Source organism: Ammodytes marinus (assembly GCF_949987685.1).
Source record: "Ammodytes marinus genome assembly, chromosome: 10".
NCBI classification, from domain to species: domain Eukaryota; kingdom Metazoa; phylum Chordata; class Actinopteri; order Uranoscopiformes; family Ammodytidae; genus Ammodytes; species Ammodytes marinus.
Genome location: NC_137214.1, coordinates 32,220,263 through 32,247,107, shown reverse-complemented (window position 1 = coordinate 32,247,107; position 26,845 = coordinate 32,220,263). Strand labels below are relative to the sequence as shown.

The 26,845-nt window shown below is 40.1% G+C and overlaps 1 protein-coding gene across 1 annotated transcript in view; it reads right to left on the bottom strand.

Moving 5' to 3' along the window:
• Window positions 1–12,769: 12,769 nt before the first annotated feature.
• Window positions 12,770–26,845, bottom strand: part of LOC307256526 (uromodulin-like) — a 113,843-nt gene continuing 99,767 nt past the window's right edge. The window contains exons 7-8 of the transcript XR_013845065.1: window positions 13,078–13,207; window positions 12,770–12,835 (exon numbers count right to left, since the gene is read on the bottom strand). The gene's annotated coding sequence lies outside the window, so the exon portion shown is untranslated. The remainder of the gene's footprint in view (window positions 12,836–13,077; window positions 13,208–26,845) is intronic.

Here is a 26,845-nt window from a genome sequence, read left to right as displayed (position 1 = left end):
TGTTACATTTAATATACACCAAACTCTATTTGGTAACACTTTACAATTAGGATATGTTGTTTTTTATGTTTTTTAATGCTAATTATGGTTAGTTAATGCATACTTAATGCCTTTTAAGCATTAAGTAACTGTTAATGCTTAGTTGTTTACGGTTAGTTAATGATTTGCTAACTAATACTTAGTTAAGCATGAACTAAGCATAACAGTTAATGCTTAGTTTATGTTTATTAAGCATTTACCAGGCATTTAGTGACAGTTAGGTAATGATTAGGAAATGCTTATTAAGCCTCAATTAAGCATTAACTAACAGTTAGTGTTCCCTTGTTGTAAAGTGTTACTATCTTTTTGTGTCAAAATCATCAATTTGAATCATGTGGAATGGTGGATGTTTCATGTTTTATCAGCTCTCACTGTTTATCCACATTGGAAACAAGGTATTGTCGGTATACAAGTATTTTGAGCTTCAACAACATGTAGACAGATTTTACACCACACAAACCAGCTCATAACAATCTGACCTGTTGGTGAAGTAGTCATCTCTGTTGTGGAAGTTTCTACCAGGAAGGAAAGATATTTTAAATGGTAAATGAAATATACACCAAACTCTTTGTGTGTCAAAATCATCAGGGTACATCATGTGGAATGGTGGATGTTTCATGGTAACTCAGACTGACCTTCACACCTCCAGACGGTGCCATTGCTCACACAGGTCTGAGCTGCACTGCAGGTATCACACACAGGTATTTTTGTGTTGACATCTGATTAGGAGCACAAAACAAATTAGTTCACAAGGGACTGAAGAACTAGACGTTTTAACTTTGTCCTTCAGCAGCTGAAGCCTCTGGATTTATTTATTTATAACCATTCAGGTACACGGAATTTTCTACACAGATACAAACAATTAATGGCAAAAACATATTAAAGAAGTCAGTGTTTCCGACAGGATTTTGCGATATTGGGACTGCCTCGTTTTTAACAGGACAAAGGGTTGGAAGCTAATAGTGTAGAAGTCAAACTTTGAAACTAATGTAACATACCCTCGGGGATGTAATGGTAAAAAGACGCACGTAGTCCGGGCATTTTGGCTGAACAGCCTGGGCGCGGTTACTCCCCGCCTTATGGAGCGAATCTTTAGTGACCAGCACTTCCAATCACTACTGTTGTACCTCGATGACGTAATTGTATTCTCATCCTCTTTTGACCAGCACCTGATTCGCCTGCAGATGGTCTTATCTCGGTTCCGGGACTATGGGCTCAAGGTCAAGTGGAGCAAATGTTCGCTTTTCCAGCATGAAGTCTCCTATTTGGGTCACGTCATCTCAACACAAGGGGTGGCGACAGATCCGGGGAAGATTCGTGCTGTGGCAGAATGGCAGCAACCCGTGAACTTTAAAGAACTAAGGTCATTCATGGGCTTTGCAGGATACTACAGGCGGTTTGTGGAGGGTTTTTCACGGCTGGCAGCCCCCTTACATGCCCTTTCAGCTATTGGCTCCCCAAATACAGAAAAATCCAGAGGGGGTGTTCCGCCTTTCAAGCTACTGTGGAGTACCGAGTGTCAGGCAGCGTTCCAGGCTCTGAAGCAGCGGCTTATTTCGGCACCAGTCTTGGCTTATGCAGACTTCACCAAGCCATTTTTCCTAGAAATCGATGCAAGCCATCAAGGGCTCGGAGCGGTCCTGTCGCAGGACAGTGAGGATGGTAGCGATGAAGTTGGAGATGCTGGCGCTTAAGTGGGCAGTAACTGACAAGTTCCATGAGTATCTGCTTGGTCACAAGTTCACAGTCTTCACAGACAATAACCCCCTTAGTCATCTGAGAACTGCCAAACTGGGGGCCATTGAACAAAGATGGGTGTCTGAACTGGCCAGGTTTGACTTTGACCTGCAGTATCGGCCTGGGCGGCAGAATGGGAATGCGGATGGGCTGTCGAGACAGTATACTCAGAACAGAGGGTCAATGGAGGGTCCCGGGGTCCTGCAGTCACATGAGGAGGTCCAAACCTCACTCTCTGTAGGAGTCGATCAAAACCAGCACGTTTCATTGAATGGGATAGGGGCGTCTTCAAGCTTCCCGGTATACTCCTGTGACTTCTTAAAGGCTCAGCAACACGCAGATTCGGCCATCCAGGCATTCCTCAAGTACTGGACTCAGGGGAGGAGACCGGGTCCGGCGGAAAGAGCAGGAGAAAACCATAAGACATTGGAACTGGTGCGGCAGTGGGATAAGCTGGAGAGTGAGGGGGGTGTACTGTACCGCAAGCTACTGGACACAAGACGAGGCCGTATTAGGCAGGTGCTGCTTCCGCACAGTCTGCAGGGGGAGGTCCTTAGCCGGATGCATGATGGCCATGGGCATCAGGGGGTGGAAAGGACTTTCCAGTTGACCAGGGGCAGATGTTATTGGCCAGGAATGTATGGAGACATCGAACAATATTGTAAACACTGTGCCCGTTGTATTGTGGCAAAAGCCCCATTGCCTAGGGTAGTCACGGAGTGGGGGAGCTTGCTGGCGTCCAAACCATGTGAAGTGGTAGCAATGGACTTTACAGTATTGGAGCGATCCAGTGATGGTCGTGAAAATGTCCTTATCTTTACAGACGTCTTCTCCAAGTTCACTGTAGCGGTGCCCACCAGGGATCAAAAGGCAGGGACGGTTGCCAAGGCTCTGGTTAAGGAATGGATTCAGAGGTATGGAGTCCCCCAACGCATCCATTCCGATCAGGGGAGATGTTTTGAAGCCGAGATAGTAAAGAGTTTGTGTAGTGTCTATGGAATCCGGCAGAGCCGCACCACGCCTTACCACCCACAGGGTAACGGGCAGTGTGAGAGGTTCAATAGGACTCTACACGATCTGTTGCGGACACTTTCCCCCCCAAAAAAAAGAAGGTGGGTAGAGCATCTGCCCGAGATGGTGTTCGCTTATAACACAAGCGAACACTCCAGCACCGGATACACACCATACTTCCTCATGTTTGGCCAATCCCCTAATCTGCCTATTGACATTCTATTGGGGGTGGGAGAGGACGAGTTCAGCGGGGACATTGATGACTGGGTCCGTGAGCATCAGGTGCGACTGAGGGCTGCCCACCAAAGTGCCACAGTAAAAATGAAACAGGCTGCAGAAGCACGGAGAAGGTATCATGGCCCACCATCCAAGCAGAGCGCCCTGAAAGTTGGACAGTTGGTCTATAGGAAAAATCACAGTTTCCAGGGCCGACATAAGATTCAGGATCTGTGGATGCCGATGCCATTCGAAATCTTGGCACAGCCAGATCCAACGGCGGCAGTGTATACTGTGGTCCCAGTCGATGGTTCCTGTCCACCGAAGAACATTCACCGGATGGAGCTGCGGCCTTGTGGCCCGGAGCAGTCTTTGCTGGAAGAGCAGGGGGAAGCGGGAGATGCCCCCTTGGAGGAGGAAGGAGATCCAGATGGAAGAAAACGGGTCCTGCTCTTGCAAGCAGTTCCTGAGGAGTGGGAGGAGGAACTGTCGGAACCAGAGCTGCAGGGGCCACCAGAGTCTGAGCAGTTGGAGAGGGAGGAGCCAGTTCAGTCCCCGCTACTAGAAGAGGTTTCCATAGAGGAGGAACCAGAGCAGAGAGAGTGTAGGGAAGAGCTTTCGGAACCAGTGCTGCAGGAGTCTTCAGAGTCGGAGCAGTCTGAGGGGGAGGGGCCAGATCAGGCCCCAAAGCAGCTGCGGCGTACCACCAGGACAACGGCTGGGATCAATTCCAACCCCTTCAACTTACCAAGGTCTGCGGTGAGGAGGGGAGGGGTAGGGGGAGGGGCTGAGGCTCAGGTGGTGGCTCATACTAATCATCTTTGTCTGATAGCTCTTAGGGACATTATCTCTACCTTAGTCGGTAAGCTATATAGTGACCAATAGGCTGTGGATGGACCCTGTAGGTAACCCTTCAGATTTTTATTTGTGTTTGTTTTGTGTTTTTATCATCGGGACGATGATTTGTGTAAAGGGGGGTGAGTGTAACATACCCTCGGGGATGTAATGGTAAAAAGACGCACGTAGTCCGGGCATTTTGGCTGAACAGCCTGGGCGCGGTTACTCCCTGTATTACGGGAGCCAGTAGGTTCATGACGCTAATAAAGGGGGAGCGTCATGTCAATATGGCAGCTTCCTGGGTTTGTAAACAGTGCCGGGACTCGGCAGCGTGCGGGGAAGCCGATCCGTTGCACACAGAACTGTGAGTAGAGTGCGATTAAGCATGCTTCTGTTGGTATGGTCCGATGTGTGGTGTGTTTGATAAACGTGTGATTTGTGTTGTGATTGTAGCGGGCTGGGCCGGTGCGTTCGGGCTCGGGAGGCACTTGTTGACGCCAGTTCCCTGCAAACTTACTGCAAGGAAGGTACGAGATGTTTTAGGATTTATAATGTATTTTATATTCAAGGAATGACTTTTTTAGGATGTACTAATGTTGTGTTTTGTTTGTTTGTTGGCAGAGATGCTATGTCACTGTTTTCCCTGTCCATATGATACAAATTAAAGGAGTATATGATGTACAATTGACTTGCCTTTATTACTACTAGATTCTTAAAGTCCCGGGTGTTACACTAATGTTTTCACTGATTTTAGTGATATTTTTAGCCGCTATCTCCCGAGCTAGCTTCGGGAAGAGCATCGATCTTTTGCTCATAATAACCTATTTATATTCCCCACAGCAGTCTGGCAATGCCTCGTTTTTAGCTCTATGGGTCTTGTGTTCTGACCCCCAGACTGTGTTTTAATCTAACTGGTTCTATCTGTCATTTGAATGTTAATCATTGAATATGAATTATATGTTGTATTTAACTCTTTGTGTGTCAAAATCATCAAGGTAAATCAAGTGGACTGGTGGATTTTTCATGTTTTATCAGCTTAGACTGTTTATCAACAGTGGGAACAAGGCATTGTGGGTATAAAAGTATTTTGGGCTTCAACAACATGTTGACAGAATTGACACCACACAAACCAGCACATAATAATCTGACCTTTTGTTGGAGTAGTCATCTCTGTTGTGGAAGTTTCTACCAGGAAAGAAAAATATTTGAAATGTTACATTTAATATACACCAAACTCGTTTATCAACAGTGGGAACAAGGCATTGTGGGTATAAAAGTATTTTGGGCTTCAACAACATGTTGACAGATTTTACACCACACAAACCAGCACATACTAATCTGACCTGTTGTTGAAGTAGTCATCTCTGTTGTGGAAGTTTCTACCAGGAAAGAAAAATATTTGAAATGTTACATTTAATATACACCAAACTCTATTTGGTAACACTTTACAATTAGGATATGTTGTTTTTTATGTTTTTTAATGCTAATTATGGTTAGTTAATGCATAGTTAATGCCTTTTAAGCATTAAGTAACTGTTAATGCTTAGTTGTTTACGGTTAGTTAATGATTTGCTAACTAATACTTAGTTAAGCATGAACTAAGCATAACAGTTAATGCTTAGTTTATGTTTATTAAGCATTTACCAGGCATTTAGTGACAGTTAGGTAATGATTAGGAAATGCTTATTAAGCCTCAATTAAGCATTAACTAACAGTTAGTGTTCCCTTGTTGTAAAGTGTTACTATCTTTTTGTGTCAAAATCATCAATTTGAATCATGTGGAATGGTGGATGTTTCATTTTTTATCAGCTCTAACTGTTTATCTACATTGGAAACAAGGTATTGTCGGTATACAAGTATTTTGAGCTTCAACAACATGTAGACAGATTTTACACCACACAAACCAGCTCATAACAATCTGACCTGTTGGTGAAGTAGTCATCTCTGTTGTGGAAGTTTCTACCAGGACGGAAAGATATTTTAAATGGTAAATGAAATATACACCAAACTCTTTGTGTGTCAAAATCATCAGGGTACATCATGTGGAATGGTGGATGTTTCATGGTAACTCAGACTGACCTTCACACCTCCAGACGGTGCCATTGCTCACACAGGTCTGAGCTGCACTGCAGGTATCACACACAGGTATTTTTGTGTTGACATCTGATTAGGAGCACAAAACAAATTAGTTCACAAGGGACTGAAGAACTAGACATTTTAATTTTGTCCTTCAGCAGCTGAAGCCTCTGGATTTATTTATTTATAACCATTTAGGTACACGGAATTTTCTACACAGATACAAACAATTAATGGCAAAAACATATTAAAGAAGTCAGTGTTTCTGACAGGATTTTGCGATATTGGGACTGCCTCGTTTTTAACAGGACAAAGGGTTGGAAGCTAATAGTGTAGAAGTCAAACTTTGAAACTAATGTTTTCACTGATTTTAGTGATATTTTTAGCCGCTATCTCCCGAGCTAGCTTCGGGAAGAGCATCGATCTTTTGCTCATAATAACCTATTTATATTCCCCACAGCAGTCTGGCAATGCCTCGTTTTTAGCTCTATGGGTCTTGTGTTCTGACCCCCAGACTGTGTTTTAATCTAACTGGTTCTATCTGTCATTTGAATGTTAATCATTGAATATGAATTATATGTTGTATTTAACTCTTTGTGTGTCAAAATCATCAAGGTAAATCAAGTGGACTGGTGGATTTTTCATGTTTTATCAGCTTAGACTGTTTATCAACAGTGGGAACAAGGCATTGTGGGTATAAAAGTATTTTGGGCTTCAACAACATGTTGACAGATTTTACACAACACAAACCAGCACATAATAATCTGACCTGTTGTTGAAGTAGTCATCTCTGTTGTGGAAGTTTCTACCAGGAAAGAAAAATATTTGAAATGTTACATTTAATATACACCAAACTCGTTTATCAACAGTGGGAACAAGGCATTGTGGGTATAAAAGTATTTTGGGCTTCAACAACATGTTGACAGATTTTACACCACACAAACCAGCACATAATAATCTGACCTGTTGTTGAAGTAGTCATCTCTGTTGTGGAAGTTTCTACCAGGAAAGAAAAATATTTGAAATGTTACATTTAATATACACCAAACTCTATTTGGTAACACTTTACAATTAGGATATGTTGTTTTTTAATGCTAATTATGGTTAGTTAATGCATAGTTAATGCTTTTTAAGCATTAAGTAAAGTTAATGCTTAGTTGTTTACGGTTAGTTAATGATTTGCTAACTAATACTTAGTTAAGCATGAACTAAGCATAACAGTTAATGCTTAGTTTATGTTTATTAAGCATTTACCAGGCATTTAGTGACAGTTAGGTAATGATTAGGAAATGCTTATTAAGCCTCAATTAAGCATTAACTAACAGTTAGTGTTCCCTTGTTGTAAAGTGTTACTATCTTTTTGTGTCAAAATCATCAATTTGAATCATGTGGAATGGTGGATGTTTCATGTTTTATCAGCTCTGACTGTTTATCTACATTGGAAACAAGGTATTGTCGGTATACAAGTATTTTGAGCTTCAACAACATGTAGACAGATTTTACACCACACAAACCAGCTCATAACAATCTGACCTGTTGGTGAAGTAGTCATCTCTGTTGTGGAAGTTTCTACCAGGAAGGAAAGATATTTTAAATGGTAAATGAAATATACACCAAACTCTTTGTGTCAAAATCATCAGGGTACATCATGTGGAATGGTGGATGTTTCATGGTAACTCAGACTGACCTTCACACCTCCAGACGGTGCCATTGCTCACACAGGTCTGAGCTGCACTGCAGGTATCACACACAGGCATTTTTGTGTTGACATCTGATTAGGAGCACAAAACAAATTAGTTCACAAGGGACTGAAGAACTAGACGTTTTAACTTTGTCCTTCAGCAGCTGAAGCCTCTGGATTTATTTATTTATAACCATTCAGGTACACGGAATTTTCTACACAGATACAAACAATTAATGGCAAAAACATATTAAAGAAGTCAGTGTTTCCGACAGGATTTTGCGATATTGGGACTGCCTCGTTTTTAACAGGACAAAGGGTTGGAAGCTAATAGTGTAGAAGTCAAACTTTGAAACTAATGTTTTCACTGATTTTAGTGGTATTTTTAGCCGCTATCTCCCGAGCTAGCTTCGGGAAGAGCATCGATCTTTTGCTCATAATAACCTATTTATATTCCCCACAGCAGTCTGGCAATGCCTCGTTTTTAGCTCTATGGGTCTTGTGTTCTGACCCCCAGACTGTGTTTTAATCTAACTGGTTCTATCTGTCATTTGAATGTTAATCATTGAATATGAATTATATGTTGTATTTAACTCTTTGTGTGTCAAAATCATCAAGGTAAATCAAGTGGACTGGTGGATTTTTCATGTTTTATCAGCTTAGACTGTTTATCAACAGTGGGAACAAGGCATTGTGGGTATAAAAGTATTTTGGGCTTCAACAACATGTTGACAGATTTTACACCACACAAACCAGCACATAATAATCTGACCTGTTGTTGAAGTAGTCATCTCTGTTGTGGAAGTTTCTACCAGGAAAGAAAAATATTTGAAATGTTACATTTAATATACACCAAACTCTATTTGGTAACACTTTACAATTAGGATATGTTGTTTTTTATGTTTTTTAATGCTAATTATGGTTAGTTAATGCATAGTTAATGCCTTTTAAGCATTAAGTAACTGTTAATGCTTAGTTGTTTACGGTTAGTTAATGATTTGCTAACTAATACTTAGTTAAGCATGAACTAAGCATAACAGTTAATGCTTAGTTTATGTTTATTAAGCATTTACCAGGCATTTAGTGACAGTTAGGTAATGATTAGGAAATGCTTATTAAGCCTCGATTAAGCATTAACTAACAGTTAGTGTTCCCTTGTTGTAAAGTGTTACTATCTTTTTGTGTCAAAATCATCAATTTGAATCATGTGGAATGGTGGATGTTTCATGTTTTATCAGCTCTGACTGTTTATCCACATTGGAAACAAGGTATTGTCGGTATACAAGTATTTTGAGCTTCAACAACATGTAGACAGATTTTACACCACACAAACCAGCTCATAACAATCTGACCTGTTGGTGAAGTAGTCATCTCTGTTGTGGAAGTTTCTACCAGGAAGGAAAAATATTTGAAATGGTAAATGAAATATACACCAAACTCTTTGTGTGTCAAAATCATCAGGGTACATCATGTGGAATGGTGGATGTTTCATGGTAACTCAGACTGACCTTCACACCTGCAGACGGTGCCATTGCTCACACAGGTCTGAGCTGCACTGCAGGTATCACACACAGGTATTTTTGTGTTGACATCTGATTAGGAGCACAAAACAAATTAGTTCACAAGGGACTGAAGAACTAGACGTTTTAACTTTGTCCTTCAGCAGCTGAAGCCTCTGGATTTATTTATTTATAACCATTCAGGTACACGGGATTTTCTACACAGATACAAACAATTAATGGCAAAAACATATTAAAGAAGTCAGTGTTTCCGACAGGATTTTGCGATATTGGGACTGCCTCGTTTTTAACAGGACAAAGGGTTGGAAGCTAATAGTGTAGAAGTCAAACTTTGAAACTAATGTTTTCACTGATTTTAGTGATATTTTTAGCCGCTATCTCCCGAGCTAGCTTCGGGAAGAGCATCGATCTTTTGCTCATAATAACCTATTTATATTCCCCACAGCAGTCCGGCAATGCCTCGTTTTTAGCTCTATGGGTCTTGTGTTCTGACCCCCAGACTGTGTTTTAATCTAGCTGGTTCTATCTGTCATTTGAATGTTAATCATTGAATATGAATTATATGTTGTATTTAACTCTTTGTGTGTCAAAATCATCAAGGTAAATCAAGTGGACTGGTGGATTTTTCATGTTTTATCAGCTTAGACTGTTTATCAACAGTGGGAACAAGGCATTGTGGGTATAAAAGTATTTTGGGCTTCAACAACATGTTGACAGATTTTACACCACACAAACCAGCACATAATAATCTGACCTGTTGTTGAAGTAGTCATCTCTGTTGTGGAAGTTTCTACCAGGAAAGAAAAATATTTGAAATGTTACATTTAATATACACCAAACTCTATTTGGTAACACTTTACAATTAGGATATGTTGTTTTTTATGTTTTTTAATGCTAATTATGGTTAGTTAATGCATAGTTAATGCCTTTTAAGCATTAAGTAACTGTTAATGCTTAGTTGTTTACGGTTAGTTAATGATTTGCTAACTAATACTTAGTTAAGCATGAACTAAGCATAACAGTTAATGCTTAGTTTATGTTTATTAAGCATTTACCAGGCATTTAGTGACAGTTAGGTAATGATTAGGAAATGCTTATTAAGCCTCGATTAAGCATTAACTAACAGTTAGTGTTCCCTTGTTGTAAAGTGTTACTATCTTTTTGTGTCAAAATCATCAATTTGAATCATGTGGAATGGTGGATGTTTCATGTTTTATCAGCTCTGACTGTTTATCTACATTGGAAACAAGGTATTGTCGGTATACAAGTATTTTGAGCTTCAACAACATGTAGACAGATTTTACACCACACAAACCAGCTCATAACAATCTGACCTGTTGGTGAAGTAGTCATCTCTGTTGTGGAAGTTTCTACCAGGAAGGAAAAATATTTGAAATGGTAAATGAAATATACACCAAACTCTTTGTGTGTCAAAATCATCAGGGTACATCATGTGGAATGGTGGATGTTTCATGGTAACTCAGACTGACCTTCACACCTGCAGACGGTGCCATTGCTCACACAGGTCTGAGCTGCACTGCAGGTATCACACACAGGTATTTTTGTGTTGACATCTGATTAGGAGCACAAAACAAATTAGTTCACAAGGGACTGAAGAACTAGACGTTTTAACTTTGTCCTTCAGCAGCTGAAGCCTCTGGATTTATATATATATATATATATATATATATATATATATATATATATATATAACCATTCAGGTACACGGAATTTTCTACACAGATACATACAATTAATGGCAAAAACATATTAAAGAAGTCAGTGTTTCCGACAGGATTTTGGGATATTGGGCTGTTGTTTTTAACTTACTTTTGTATTTCTTCCCTACTAGTTGAGGGGCCCATGATGATTGCTTTCCTTATATTTAGGCTATTCCTTTTTGGACCCTGTTATTGACATCAGTGACTGAGCTCTTTGACTATACAACATGAAAAGTTACTATCAGTATCTCTGGCTGAGGGCCCCCCTGAGCCCTTGGGCCCCTGGGCCTGTGCCCGGTGTGCCTGTGCAGTAATCCACCCCTGGATAGGTTACACAATTAAGAAAAAACAATGATGACTCATTTATATAACTCATTTATATATATTTTGTAATGTTATGATTATCCTGAACTTTAAAAAAAAATTGGGGGGGCCCCCGGATCATGTCTTTTTCCTTTTTAATTAAAAAAAAAATATATATATAGGCCTATACTATATAAAAAAAAATGTTTGGGGGGCCCCCCCAGGAACTTGGTGCCCTACGCGCTCTGCATACCCTGCGTATAGGGAGCGGCGGCCCTGATTGCCAGAATGTGTTTAATGATGGGCAAAAGTAGACTGCCAAAGTATATAAAAAAAGAAAACGTTCTCCTTTTCTCTCTCTCTCCCTTTCTGAAAACCTCCCCCCAATATACTCCAGTCAGAATTCTCTCAGTTTCTGACGTCAAAAATGGGAAAGCCACCTCCCCCCACATTAGTAACCAGACACTTCCACCGTGCAGTAGTCTATGATAACCCCACCCCCCTATTTCTTATTGGTCCACGGCCCCGAGATCCTCTGGAAAAATATTCCTTCACCGCCAAGTTGTTTTCCCCTCTAAGCGACAAGATGCCTGTAGCAAAGCATGCTGAATGTTGCATAAACCAACACAGAAGGCTTTTGCTCATAAACCACTAATTTATCTTAACCACAGCAGTCTATTAATTCCTCATTTTTAATAACACAATGGATAGTAAGCTACTTGTGCTTTTTTTCAAACGGTGAAACTAAAAGAAATGTTTTTATTGGTATTTTTGCCTGACTGGTGTATAGCTATTAGCTTTGGGACAAGCATCCAGCTTTTGCTCATAATAACATATTTATATTCCCCACACCAGTCTAGCAATGCCTCGTTTTTAACAGGACAAACGGTTGGAAGCTAATAGTGTAGAAGTCAAACTTTGAAACTAATGTTTTCACTGATTTTAGTGATATTTTTAGAGCATCGATCTTTTGCTCATAATAACCTATTTATATTCCCCACAGCAGTCTGGCAATGCCTCGTTTTTAGCTCTATGGGTCTTGTGTTCTGACCCCCAGACTGTGTTTTAATCTAACTGGTTCTATCTGTCATTTGAATGTTCATTATTGAATATGAATTATATGTTGTATTTGTATCAGAGTTGCTTTCGAGTGTTTAGAAAAATGTTTTGCTTAATTGACCAAACCCCATGATTTTGTAACTAGTCCGGAATATGTGGTTTTCAAGCTAGCTGTCAGGATTCTAACTGTTACACAATGTGTTGTTATGGTAGTTTCAGAGTGGAAAAAGTAAGTGGATCAGTTTACCCCCTTGATTTCGCTAGTCTGTCTCAGTTGGGGTAAAGTGAGACCCAATAATTTTTTTTTTAAAACAACCATATTTTCACTGCCCTTTGTCCTGAATACATTCTGATAATGTCCATTGCTAGGAAACATCCTGAATTAATTAGAAATGTGTACATTTTACTGATAAATCAGTTTAGCTCGCTTAGAGGGGAGCAAATGTAAAAAGTATCTCACATTACCCCGTTCTCCCTTACACCACACTCTTTTTGTGTCAAAACCATCATGGTAAATCATGTGGAATGGTGGATGTTTCACTCAGACTCACCTTCACACCTCCAGACGGTGCCATTGATCACACAGGTCTGAGCTGCACTGCAGGTATCACACACAGGTATTTTTGTGTTGACATCTGATGAGGAGCACAAAACAAATTAGTCCATTAGAGAATCTGATGGTACCAAAGGTCTGAATTATCCAAAGACATGATCATCTCCACATACAATATGGAATAAGGATTCCATTCACTGTCAGTCTGAAGAACTAGACTTATAACTTTGTGCTTCAGCAGCTGAAGCCTCTGGATCTTGATCTTAGCATTTTGCTCAAGTTTGATACCACAGTGTGACGGCAGAGAAGGAACTTGTTGCTTACCTGCACAGTAGGCTGTATAGCAGTTATTGGGCCTCATGAGCTTGTAGACGTAGTAGTTTCCTGGACAGGCTTTCACATTGATTGGGTTTTGCTTGTACTGGCAGCAGCCATCAATATAGCTGCCACAGACCTGGGCCTGTATGATGCCTGTAGAGAGCCGCGGGTGGGGCGTCTGCAGCCACAGTGGAATAGTAGTTCCACACATGCTCCAATCAATGCATCTCTCTGGCATCTGAACGCTGCTGTTACCGAGGAACAGACGGTACCAGCCCTGCCAGTTTGGGTCGCATAGGAAACCCCACCTGGTGTTGTCCGTGGCTCTCCAGGCGTCATCTAGCGGCGTGTAGTGATCACACGGGTCCATGCAGCAAGATGTGCCGTCCACCAGGAGGCAGTCCTGACCAGAAGGGCACTGTGTGCCACCGCAGGAAAATGTCACAGAGCTGGCTTGGGTCGTTTGTGAATCAACCTACATGGAGGAAACCAAAAGAGAATTTTTTTTTATAGTGACATGGGACAAAACCCATATGTACACCCTGGCTTTTCCTCCCCATTAACTATCTTACCTCTGCACTACTATCTGTGTTTATGTGGATGTATGGGCTTTATGTCATTTATTTTGGTTATTGTTATTTTACCTTCATTGTTTACCTACTGAATGCACTGTGTACAGCACTTCGGACAGTGCAAACTGTCATAAATGTGCTTTTATAAATACATTTTAGGGGCCACTCACACAAGGGCCGCGGCCCCGTGCCAAAGCTCATTTGCATACTAAAGTCTAGAACGTTTGGCTAGTGTGACCACGCCAACTTGTATTCCAGCACGGAACAGCCCCTTGGCCACGGCACACCTGGGAGAGGTGTGCCGTGGCCAAAGTACAGATGCTAATGAGATGACACGCGCACAAGCAAGCGCACAGGCGGCGTTCCTGACGTGAATTTATTAAGGATGCATAGTCCGTTAACGTCCGCTGCCTTACTAGTCGGCACCAGAATTGCCCACCACTTGGACTTGTAGCTACATAAAATGTGTGAGAATTAACGTGTGTGTAGGCCTAGGTGTGGGCTAATAAAAGAGGGAGAGAGCTAAATAGGTGAGCGCAGAAAGCAAAGCAAAAAGGTTTTCGTGTTGACTCACGTTCGTCAGATGATTTTTTTCTTTTTCCTCCCGTCAGCTGTCATAACTGCCTTTACGCATGGCGGTGGAGACGAACACAAAACAACACACCGCGGCCCGGTGATAAGGAAACAGTAGCCTACACTAAGATTTAACAATAAACTTTATAAAGACACTTAAAAAAACGATCTCTGCCCATACAAAAAGTTCTGACTTGGATTTGATGGAGCGATGTGTGTGTGTATAAAACCATCCGGTCGGTGTATGGTCTGATGACGGGCTGTTATATTAATAATAAACAGCGTGCTGCACAAATATGAGACTGTCCACCGCGACCTATTACGTCAAGGCTACATTTAAAAAAAAAAAACCAATAGCTTAAGGATTCTCGTTGCTCTAATGTGGAAGTGGAATATATGATGCAACTTTGGCCGGATGAAAATATTCACAAACAGTCGTATAGCCTACAAGTAGACTACGCTCCAAATCCTAAACGCGCACGGTGACGTAGGCAAGGTGCAAGTGTGCCCAGGCCACGAGCAGTGTGAGCACGGGCCAGCGGGGGGAGTGGGGAGGGGGGGGAATCGTGCTGAATCGTGCTGAGCACGGAACAGGCAAACGGCACTAGTGTGAGTGCGCCCTTACTTACTTACTTACTTATAACTCACCTAGGCCCTTTGGCACAAATCACCCCAACCCCAGACATTTGGATAATGAGCATGATGCAGCAGTTTAGGGCTGACATCGTGCTAACTGTATAGACTCAAAGTGTAGCATACTAAAGCACTAAAACATGTGTCAAATGTTTTCAAACTTGTCTATAATTGTTCAGATACAATAATAAAAAAACCTTGATCATGGAAATTTTACTTTGAAAGGCAAAACACAGTTTTTTTTAGCTTAAATGTGCTTATATTTCATTACTTGTGTCTCCCTTCTTTACAGGATGAGTCAAATGGATGGCTCTTCTTAAATATGTGGTCACATTTCCAATTTCTTCCATGGTTTTCTAGAAACAAGGGGTGGCACAACTTCCCCACCGGCACAACTTAGGCCACTCTCCCCTATAAAGATTTTCTCTGGCCCAAAATAGCAGAAGGAGGAGGAGGTGTCCAGAGTCAAAGATGATTCTTGTTTGAGACTAATTTGATCCACAGAGTCACTAACAACCAAAAATAATCAAGACACTATTTTCTAAATCAACCTGCATGGAGAAATCCAAAAGAGAAATAATAAATGTTCTAACCAAAGTGGCAAATTGACCCGTATAGATTCATGTTAGATCGTATGTTATGTTAAAAAAAAGGATGGGGGTGCCCGTGGCGCAGTGGGCAAGGGCGCCCCCTCCGACCCAAAACACAAAGTAAGAGTGGTGAAGAAATGGTGAGCGGACAAACACATTAACGTTTTACAGTGGCCCAGCTAGAGTCCTGACTTGAATCCAATTGAGAATCTGTGGAGGGAGCTAAAGATCAGGGTGATGGCAGTGAGACGCTTCAAACTGAAAGAGTTGGAGCTCATTGCTAAAGATGAAAGGGCAAAAATACCAGTGGAGACATACAGAAAAGCTGGTCAGCAATTATAGGAAGCGTTTGATTGCTACAATAGCCAATAAGGGCTTTTCTATTGATTATTGAGAAGGGTATGAATAATTGTTGACATGCCACTTTTTGTTCAAATGTAAATAAAAGTTGAAAAATATTTTTTTCCACAATGATGCCTCTTGTACATGGTCTTATTATCTTCTGGGAGTAGCATGTGTCATTTCCAAACAAAAAAAAAACTTGCTGGTTGAATAAAAGTAACTTTAAATCAAAATTTGCCAGGGGTATATGAATAATTTTGGGCATGACTGTATTTTGTACTCAAGTATACTATTTAAAGCTGGGGTATATGATTTCTGATTGGTCAAAGTTAACATGAGCTGACAATTTGACCAATCAGAGCGAGGCTCCGATTCTCTGTTCTTATTGGCTGTTGGGACTGTCCATTCACTTTGGCACGACTTTGTTGGTGTAGAGCGTGTCAGGGAGGGACCATAGGGGAGGGACCAAAGAGAACAAGTGGAGCGGTTGAGGTATTTGGATTCGAATCTCTATCCCAACTGCCATTTTCTCCCCAAATACTCCACCCCAGCTTTAAGCATATTAAAAATACATTCAAACTTAACACACTTTTTAGAACTATATTTAAAGCTGGGATGGAGAATTTGGGGAGAAAATAGCAGTTGTGATCGAGATTTGAACAGTTGACAGTCCCAACAGCCAATAAGAACATAGAATCGGATTTTTTTTTTTTCTTTTAGGATCGGAGCCTCGCTCTGATTGGTCAAAGTGTACAGCTCATGTTAATTTTGACCAATCAGAAATCACATACCCCACCTTTAAGCATATTAAGACATACACTCAAACATAGCACATTTTTCATGACCATACTTAAGCACATTAAAAATACACTCAAACATAGCACACACAATAATATACTTAACCCTCAGGCCTCCCTAACGTTTTTGTTACACAGGAGACCCTAAGGGCCACAAGAAGCCACGCCCAATTAACTGCCATAAAAGTATTATAAAATAATGTTTTTTTTACTTTTTTTTATGAACCATTTACCCCACTTGAGCTCTGTACATACATATTTAATATTAGTTGATTTTTGTTTGCTTTTAATGCTTAAAATGATAATTTTTCCACAAAAAATGTGGCCTTATTATGCATACACAAACACACACACACACACACACACACACACACACACACACACACACACACACACACACACACACACACACACACACACACACACACACACACACACACACACACACACACACACACACACAGTTTTGGGAGAATGTCAGTGAACTTTTGTGCATGCTGGGTGAGCAGCCACCTGAAAGCCCCAAAATAGCACCTTTTAGCTGCATATATTTGGAAGTGCACAAAGACACACACATACGCACACACAATAATTTCACAACAAACACAGACACAACCCTTAGGTATCCATATGGATCCTACCCTTTCATGTGTTGCTAATTTTTTTATGTATAGGTCTGCAACTCTAAGAAATGACAAAAATTATAAAAAATCATCTTTTTTTCTTGTTTTGTTTTAGGGAGCATTTTGACTTATCAGTAAAAGCTGAAGTAAATGAATAATTCAGCTAAGTGGGGGAAAAAAGTGTAATGTTGGTGTCTTAAGTTTGGGATGCATGCCTAATAACCTCACATTTACATTTGTCTGTCAACATGGCTATGGTTTGAAAAAGATAAGTTTTTAGCAATTTTAATGCTTTCAAATTGAGCCATTTTTTACATACAAGTTTGGGTGTTTGAAGTTTGGCTGTCTGTACACACACACACAAACCATAATTTCTCAATATCTACATATACCCCACACACTGATATCCCTACCAACACATCAACACCATTTAGGTTGAAATATTGTTTTACATTGACCTTTGGGGGGCAACAATATTGCAGGACTGACAACCAGGAAAATAGCCTGTAATTCAACCCCATGCAAATTATACCAAAGGGAACCACCTAGTAGTTGGGGTGAAAATCACAAATTTTGATGCCTTTTGTCAAGGATGAAAGCACAAAATAATAGAAAAATATATTTTATGCTGCTTTGTCAGCAGGATCACATTTGGAAAAATAGGCCGTTTTGAATGGAGGTCAATGACGGCAGAAAATGGTCTTAGGGTCTTCTGTGTAACAAAAAAATCTCCTGCCTTTATTATAGGTGCTATGAAGTTGCTGAGTAGAAATTCAGAAAATATCTGCATAAAAATGAACCCTGGCCAAAATGTATTAGGCTAATATAAGCACAGCTAAAGTTATTCAAAAAACAAAAACAAAAAAAAGGCCAAAAGGCAGAAAATGGTCCCAGTGGTGCATGAGGGTTAAATAAGTACATAGGGTGTTGATATACTTGAAAACTTTTAATACACTTCAAATATACTTTAAGTATAGAAAAATACACTTTTTGTTCACTTGGGCATCCTGCAATAGATGTCATTAGTAGAGAAAATCACAAAGGAGTTGAAAAGTGTAAATACCGTGTGCGCAAGGCAGAGGAGGATGATGAAGGCTGGTGTCATGTCGGCGGTCGCTGCAGTCAGTCTGAGATGGGAAGGAGTTTACCTCTTATATTGATCACTGGGTGTGTCTCAACTCAATGCCTGTAACATGTGAGTAACTAGCCTGTCCTGTTTTTAAGAATGTAGAAGAACTACAAAAGGTACCCAACCTGTTTTTTCATGGGGTCCAAATACTTTTCACAACCACACCCAGACACAAGTAGCAGGTAGGCCTAGATGTGTTTTCCGTGAGCAGGAACAACTCAGGAAATATAATCCAGCCAAAACTGTTTAAAATCAAAACTATTAGCCGATTTAGCTATCGGCACTGGCAACGCACGTGGACATGTTTTTTTCTTTCTCATTTCCTGTAAGCGTTGGATCTCATGACGTTTTTCAAGTTAATTCAAAGAGTTCTTCATACCTGAGGATTGGTATCAGGTAACACCCCTCCCCCGTCACCTTAACAACGCCAGACCCCCCCCCCCCCCCCCCCCCCGCCTTAACAACACCTCCCCCCCGTTGCCTTAACAACTGCTACTAGTTTCTGGTACAAGATACATTTACACTAATTGACTGCACCAAATATTGCACTTTTTTGTATTTCTGCACATGACAATAAATAATTTGAAATCTTTTGGTGGTATTGTTGAAATAAATAACGCTTAACAATTAACATCAACAACAAATTCTTCACACAAAAAAGAAAAAAAAGGCGGTTCTCTACATGAATAACCAAACCAACCTACCTTCAAAATTATAAAGTTGGCCTATGTTTGGTTGCAACATTTAGGCTTAGTTCATTCTGCTCTCATCACTGCAAAAGCACCGAAATCATTACTTAAATCATTACAAAAAAGTTCTTAATCTTTGAACATAAATCTGTTCCTTCAGTTATTTCCAACTTATTTGTGCCTTGTATCTTTCTTTGCATTAAGAACTTTTTAAGGTCTATTTTTATTTTCTATTTTTAGAAACAATACAGAAAGCAGGACCTTGTTGGTTACAATGATTAAAACAGGATGATGCTGCTTGTCAGCTTCATTGTGGTATGACCCGGCTGGTTGGTCAATTGGCCAGGTTTCCGAAAAACTGGTCAGACCTGGCTGGTTGTGTCAACCTGAAGACGTATGTCAAAGAATGTAGAAGAACTACAAAAGGTACCCAACCTGTTTTTTCATGAGGTCCAAATACTTTTCACAACCACACCCAGACACAAGTAGCAGGTACATGTGGAACGACTCAGGAAATATAATCCAGCCAAAACTGTTTAATATCAAAACCCAATCTTGTCACCATTTGGCACACAAAGGGTTTATAGGTTGGATTATGTTTGAAACAGTTACACTCCGCTGTGCTCAGTCTGAAACATTTTGAACATTCCTGCTTTTCTACTGCTTTTTAAATGGCCTTAAGTGGAGCCGCGGCTCTGTATAAACACCCAACTCTGAATAGATATTGAATAGTTTGCAATGAGGCGAGGCTATGAAAGCTGTTTGTGTTGCTTTAGCTATCGGCACTGGCAACGCACGCGGACATGTTTTTTTCTTTCTCATTTCCTGTAAGCGTTGGATCTCATGACATTTTTCAAGTTAATTCAAAGAGTTCTTCATACCTGAGGATTGGTATCAGGTAACACCCCTCCCCCGTCGCCTTAACAACACCCCCCCCCCCCCATCGCTTTAACAACCAGTCAATGCCTCCCCCCCCCCCCTTACCCATGCTTCACTCGTATCAATGCGTGTGAGTGCGCTCATCCCTCAATAAACACATACATGTAATTGTAGAGAGAATAACTATCTTATCAACCAGGGATTTGCAGGGACAGTTGGGAGAGCAAGGGCTTATTATTTTGCAATAGTAGCACGTACATTTCTGACTTAGCCCAGCATACCAATTTATTTTGATTCCCACTCACACAATTGTTTAACAGATCAGCAGATCTCTACAAAATAATCAGTTCACACAGAGACATTGCTCTTCTTTAGTATCCACTAAAGCAAACTAAAAGTTTTTTTCACAATTTGCACGTTTTCTTTTGGTAGGGGAGAACGGGGTAATTTGTCACACGGGTTGGTTGTCACAATCGTTATATCTCGGAACCAGAAGGCGCTGTCTGTGAAATTTTGGTATGTAAATATCCAGAATTGGGATCAGAGGTCACCTACATAGTCTTCATTGGAGTTAGACTGCTGAATTTGAGGTGAGAGAACTGTTTGTGTTTTTCATGTCAAATTCAAAATATTTAGCTCCTCAGTATTTTTCTTCTAGGCTTTTACACAATGGGCTTATAACAAAACACTTGTTACCCATACAAAGTGTGAAGGGTAAACTATAACTTAGATTGTGGTTAGCAAGCTAAATAGTTGTCAGATGGTTGTTGGCCTTGATGCTAGCAAGAAACTCAAGTTGGGGTTGGTCGTCACATTTTTTGGGGGGTTGATTGTCACATGTTATCTCAAGGCTGCAGCCAGAAAAGGAACCCAATAACGAAAGAAATTGTCAAGCTGTATCCTCACTAACACCCCAGAGAAGGAAAGAATAGAGCAGGAAAAGGCAGCTAGCATGCAAAAGAAAAAAGGGCAACAAAATCAAAACAACCCAGTGCATCCCAAACTAGACCAGCTGCCAAGGCTACAGTAAGTTAAGTAGGCCTATTTGTCAACTTGACAATGCAATTAAACTTTCAAATTTAGTTCTACTTTCTTGCCTTCTTTTTAAGATTATTCCCATTAAGATAACATTGTGAAAAACAACCCCATAGCGTTTGACAACCAACCCCTTGATGGGGTTGGTTGTCACAATGTGTAAGGGTGTATTTGATGATTAATTTCTTCTTTATTACAATAAGACAGAAAAAGCGAGGGGTAGACATTTCAAGCCAACACCTTAAGCTTCTATTTAATGTAGGAATGACTATTGAAAGATGTGTAGGTGATAAGCAATTCTCACTAGAGTAAAAAGTGTGCCTACTTACCCCGTTCTCCCCTACTAGTTTCTGGTATAAGATACATTTACACTAATTGACTGCACCAAATATTGCACTTTTTGGTATTTATGCACGACAATAAATCATTTGAAATCTTTTGGTGGTATTGTTGAAATAAATAACGCTTAAAAATTAACATCAACAACAAATTCTTCACACAAAAAAGAAAAAAAAGGCGGTTCTCTACATGAATAACCAAACCAACATACCCTTCAAAACTATAAAGTTGGCCTATGTTTGGTTGCAACATTTAGGCTTAGTTCATTCTGCTCTCATCACTGCAAAAGCACTGAAATCTTTACTGAAATCATTACAAAAAAGTTCTTAATCTTTGAACATAAATCTGTTCCTTCAGTTATTTCCAACTTCTTTGTGCCTTGTATCTTTCTTTGCATTAAGAACTTTTTAAGGTCTATTTTTATTTTCTATTTTTAGAAACAATACAGAAAGCAGGACCTTGGTGGTTACAATAATTAAAACAGGATGATGCTGCTCGTCAGCTTCATTGTGGTATGACCCGGCTGGTTGGTCAATTGGCCAGGTTTCTGAAAAACTGGTCAGACCTGGCTGGCCGTGTCAACCTGAAGACGTATGTCAAAGAATGTAGAAGAACTACAAAAGGTACCCAACCTGTTTTTTCATGGGGTCCAAATACTTTTCACAACCACACCCAGACACAAGTAGCAGGTACATGTGGAACGACTCAGGAAATATAATCCAGCCAAAACTGTTTAATATCAAAACCCAATCTTGTCACCATTTGGCACACAAAGGGTTTATAGGATGGATTATGTTTGAAACAGTTACACTCCGCTGTGCTCAATCTGAAACATTTTGAACATTCCTGCTTTTCTACTGCTTTTTACATGGCCTTAAGCGGAGCCGCGGCTCTGTGTAAACACCCAACTTTGAATAGATATTGAATAGTTTGCAATGAGGCGAGGCTATGAAAGCTGTTTGTGTTGCTTTAGCTATCGGCACTGGCAACGCTCGTGGACATGTTTTTTTCTTTCTCATTTCCTGTAAGCGTTGGATCTCATGACGTTTTTCAAGTTAATTCAAAGAGTTCTTCATACCTGAGGATTGGTATCAGGTAACACCCCTCCCCCGTCGCCTTAACAACACCCCCCCCCCCCCCATCGCCTTAACAACCAGTCAATGCCTCCCCCCCCCCCTTACCCATGCTTCACTCGTATCAATGCGTGTGAGTGCGCTCATCCCTCAATAAACACATACATGTAATTGTAGAGAGAATAACTATCTTATCAACCAGGGATTTGCAGGGACAGTTGGGGAGCAAGGGCTTATTAGTTTACAATAGTAGCACGTACATTTCTGACTTAGCGCAGCATACCAATTTATTTTGATTCCCACTCACACAATTGTTTAACAGATCAGCAGATCTCTACAACATAATCAGTTCACACAGAGACATTGCTCTTCTTTAGTATCCACTAAAGCAAACTAAAAGTTTTTTCACAATTTGCACGTTTTCTATGGTACTAGTTTCTGGTATAAGATACATTTACACTAATTGACTGCACCAAATATTGCACTTTTTGGTATTTCTGCACATGACAATAAATAATGTGAAATCTTTTGGTGGTATTGTTGAAATAAATAACGCTTAACAATTAACATCAACAACAAATTCTTCACACAAAAAAGAAAAAAAAGGCGGTTCTCTACATGAATAACCAAACCAACCTACCTTCAAAACTATAAAGTTGGCCTATCTTTGGTTGCAACATTTAGGCTTAGTTCATTCTGCTCTCATCACTGCAAAAGCACTGAAATCATTACAAAAAAGATCTTAATCTTTGAACATAAATCTGTTCCTTCAGTTATTTCCAACTTATTTGTGCCTTGTATCTTTCTTTGCATTAAGAACTTTTTAAGGTCTATTTTTATTTTTTATTTTTAGAAACAATACAGAAAGCAGGATCTTGTTGGTTACAATGATTAAAACAGGAGGATGCTGCTCGTCAGCTTCATTGTGGTATGACCCGGCTGGTTGGTCAATTGGCCAGGTTTCTGAAAAACTGGTCAGACCTGGCTGGTTGTGTCAACCTGAAGACGTATGTCAAAGAATGTAGAAGAACTACAAAAGGAACCCAACCTGTTTTTTCATGGGGTCCAAACACTTTTCACAACCACACCCAGACACAAGTAGCAGGTACATGTGGAACGACTCAGGAAATATAATCCAGCCAAAACTGTTTAATATCAAAACCCAATCTTGTTACCATTTGGCACACAAAGGGTTTATAGGATGGAATATGTTTGAAACAGTTACACTCCGCTGTGCTCAATCTGAAACATTTTGAACATTCCTGCTTTTCTACTGCTTTTTACATGGCCTTAAGCGGAGCCGCGGCTCTGTGTAAACACCCAACTTTGAATAGATATTGAATAGTTTGCAATGAGGCGAGGCTATGAAAGCTGTTTGTGTTGCTTTAGCTATCGGCACTGGCAACGCACGCGGACATGTTTTTTTCTTTCTCATTTCCTGTAAGCGTTGGATCTCATGACGTTTTTCAAGTTAATTCAAAGAGTTCTTCATACCTGAGGATTGGTATCAGGTAACACCCCTCCCCCGTCGCCTTAACAACCCCCCCCCCCCGTCGCCTTAACAACCAGTCAATGTCTCCCCCCCCCCCTTACCCATGCTTCACTCGTATCAATGCGTGTGAGTGCGCTCATCCCTCAATAAACACATACATGTAATTGTAGAGAGAATAACTATCTTATCAACCAGGGATTTGCAGGGACAGTTGGGGAGCAAGGGCTTATTATTTTACAATAGTAGCACATTTCTGACTTAGCGCAGCATACCAATTTATTTTGATTCCCACACACACAATTTTTTAACAGACAAGCAGATCTCTACAAAATAATCAGTTCACACAGAGACATTGCTCTTCTTTAGTATCCACTAAAGCAAACTAAAAGTTTTTTCACAATTTGCACGTTTTCTATGGTACTAGTTTCTGGTATAAGATACATTTACACTAATTGACTGCACCAAATATTGCACTTTTTGGTATTTCTGCACATGACAATAAATCATTTGAAATCTTTTGGTGGTATTGTTGAAATAAATAACGCTTTAAAATTAACATCAACAACAAATTCTTCACACAAAAAAGAAAAAAAGGCGGTTCTCTACATGAATAACCAAACCAACCTACCCTCAAAACTATAAAGTTGGCCTATGTTTGGTTGCAACATTTAGGCTTAGTTCATTCTGCTCTCATCACTGCAAAAGCACTGAAATCATTACTGAAATCATTACAAAAAAGTTCTTAATCTTTGAACATAAATCTGTTCCTTCAATTATTTCCAACTTCTTTGTTCCTTGCATCTTTCTTTGCATTAAGAACTTTTTAAGGTCTATTTTTATTTTTTATTTTTAGAAACAATACAGACAGCAGGACCTTGGTGGTTACAATGATTAAAACAGGATGATGCTGCTCGTCAGCTTCATTGTGGTATGACCCGGCTGGTTGGTCAATTGGCCAGGTTTCTGAAAAACTGGTCAGACCTGGCTGGTCGTGTCAACCTGAAGACGTATGTCAAAGAATGTAGAAGAACTACAAAAGGTACCCAACCTGTTTTTTCATGGGGTCCAAATACTTTTCACAACCACACCCAGACACAAGTAGCAGGTACATGTGGAACGACTCAGGAAATATAATCCAGCCAAAACTGTTTAATATCAAAACCCAATCTTGTCACCATTTGGCACACAAAGGGTTTATAGGATGGAATATGTTTGAAACAGTTACACTCCGCTGTGCTCAATCTGAAACATTTTGAACATTCCTGCTTTTCTACTGCTTTTTACATGGCCTTAAGCGGAGCCGCGGCTCTGTGTAAACACCCAACTCTGAATAGATATTGAATAGTTTGCAATGAGGCGAGGCTATGAAAGCTGTTTGTGTTGCTTTAGCTATCGGCACTGGCAACGCACGCGGACATGTTTTTTTCTTTCTCATTTCCTGTAAGCGTTGGATCTCATGACGTTTTTCAAGTTAATTCAAAGAGTTCTTCATACCTGAGGATTGGTATCAGGTAACACCCCTCCCCCGTCGCCTTAACAACCCCCCCCCCCCCCCATCGCCTTAACAACCAGTCAATGCCTCCCCCCCCCCTTACCCATGCTTCACTCGTATCAATGCGTGTGAGTGCGCTCATCCCTCAATAAACACATACATGTAATTGTAGAGAGAATAACTATCTTATCAACCAGAGATTTGCAGGGACAGTTGGGGAGCAAGGGCTTATTATTTTACAATAGTAGCACATTTCTGACTTAGCCCATCATACCAATTTATTTTGATTCCCACACACACAATTTTTTAACAGATCAGCAGATCTCTACAAAATAATCAGTTCACACAGAGACATTGCTCTTCTTTAGTATCCACTAAAGCAAACTAAAAGTTTTTTCACAATTTGCACGTTTTCTATGGTACTAGTTTCTGGTATAAGATACATTTACACTAATTGACTGCACCAAATATTGCACTTTTTGGTATTTCTGCACATGACAATAAATCATTTGAAATCTTTTGGTGGTATTGTTGAAATAAATAACGCTTAAAAATTAACATCAACAACAAATTCTTCACACAAAAAAGAAAAAAAGGCGGTTCTCTACATGAATAACCAAACCAACCTACCTTCAAAACTATAAAGTTGGCCTATGTTTGGTTGCAACATTTAGGCTTAGTTCATTCTGCTCTCATCACTGCAAAAGCACTGAAATCATTACTGAAATCATTACAAAAAAGTTCTTAATCTTTGAACATAAATCTGTTCCTTCAGTTATTTCCAACTTATTTGTGCCTTGTATCTTTCTTTGCATTAAGAACTTTTTAAGGTCTATTTTTATTTTCTATTTTTAGAAACAATACAGACAGCAGGACCTTGGTGGTTACAATAATTAAAACAGGATGATGCTGCTCGTCAGCTTCATTGTGGTATGACCCGGCTGGTTGGTCAATTGGCCAGGTTTCTGAAAAACTGGTCAGACCTGGCTGGTCGTGTCAACCTGAAGACGTATGTCAAAGAATGTAGAAGAACTACAAAAGGTAACCAACCTGTTTTTTTATGGGGTCCAAATACTTTTCTCAACCACACCCAGACACAAGTAGCAGGTACATGTGGAACGACGCAGGAAATATAATCCAGCCAAAACTGTTTAATATCAAAACCCAATCTTGTCACCATTTGGCACACAAAGGGTTTATGGGATGGATTATGTTTGAAACAGTTACACTCCGCTGTGCTCAATCTGAAACATTTTGAACATTTCTGCTTTTCTACTGCTTTTTAAATGGCCTTAAGCGGAGCCGCGGCTCTGTGTAAACACCCAACTTTGAATAGATATTGAATAGTTTGCAATGTGGCGAGGTTATGAAAGCTGTTTGTGTTGCTTTAGCTATCGGCACTGGCAACGCACGTGGACATGTTTTTTTTCTTTCTCATTTCCTGTAAGCGTTGGATCTCATGACATTTTTCAAGTTAATTCAAAGAGTTCTTTATACCTGAGGATTGGTATCTGGG